This window comes from Octodon degus, unplaced genomic scaffold (assembly GCF_000260255.1).
Source record: "Octodon degus isolate 3935 unplaced genomic scaffold, OctDeg1.0 scaffold00065, whole genome shotgun sequence".
Classification (NCBI taxonomy): Eukaryota; Metazoa; Chordata; class Mammalia; order Rodentia; family Octodontidae; genus Octodon; species Octodon degus.
Genome location: NW_004524641.1, coordinates 5,013,734 through 5,014,825, shown reverse-complemented (window position 1 = coordinate 5,014,825; position 1,092 = coordinate 5,013,734).

Here is a 1,092-nt window from a genome sequence, read left to right as displayed (position 1 = left end):
GGATTCTTGCTGTTACCTTACAGAAGGCAAAGTTTTTCTGGAAAGGTTAACAGCAATTTGACAATAGACATTACAGTGGCAGCTTTATCCAAGTTCCAGACAGTATTGGTCAAAGTGGGTAAAACTTAGTTTACAGGTGACTAGTAAAATGAGAAGGAGCAGATGCAGGGACAATCAGTTCTACAGGGTAGAGAGTGTGCCAAAAAGCCAGATGCAGCTGCTGGAAGCACATTACTTCTCCTGCACTTTGGCATCTGAGTTCTACAATGAACATTTTCCCCTCGTGGGTCCCATGTACTGGGTCTATGGCTGCACCATTCACTTGGGACAAGAAAGAATCATGCTCTCTCTCATTCTGGTTCTTCTTTGACTCATATTCCTGCCTCTCAGAGGTGGAGCTTTTCATTGCTTTCTCACCGTGGTGTCTTCATGTGGAAAATGCAGGCTGTGGGCACTAAGGGGCCATAGACTGCCTCTGTTCCAAGGCTCTAGGACAGCAGGCAACCCAGGAAATCTATTCTGACCAATCTTCCAAGTTTTATTTCTTCTATTAGTGACAGGAAAGCCCAGTCTGACAAGAAATTTCCTTCAATAGTACACGGCTTTTAGGAATTTGGCATAAATGTAAACTATTTATCAAGTAAGCATTGTATTCTGGCAGAAACATCTGAGATGAGCTGGTGAGGTCACGTCCACACCAACGAGCTGGTGCAAGCAGGACTGCACCTCCTTCCCCACGCCCATTGCTAGGGGCAGTGCCATCGTGAAGGTACCGGCTGTCCCTGAATAAGTTGTATCCTTCCTAGAGTTACAATTCACAGGTCTTTCATCCTAAATAATGACAGGTAGTTTCCCTTTGCGGAATGGAGCTGACATAACTTTACCAAAGTCAATGGGGAGGGTTTCTACCCAGGTAGTTTACAAGACTGTTTTTGGCGATGGGCCAGTTCAATCCCAGCTCCGCTGATTACCAGGGGTACAACTGTACACAGGTTGCTTCTTTTTCTGAATTTTGGAATTTCTCAACTGTAAAGTAGAGGGAATAACTGATGTTATCATAAGAAGAAAATGAGGGGGCATGTGTGAAGCACT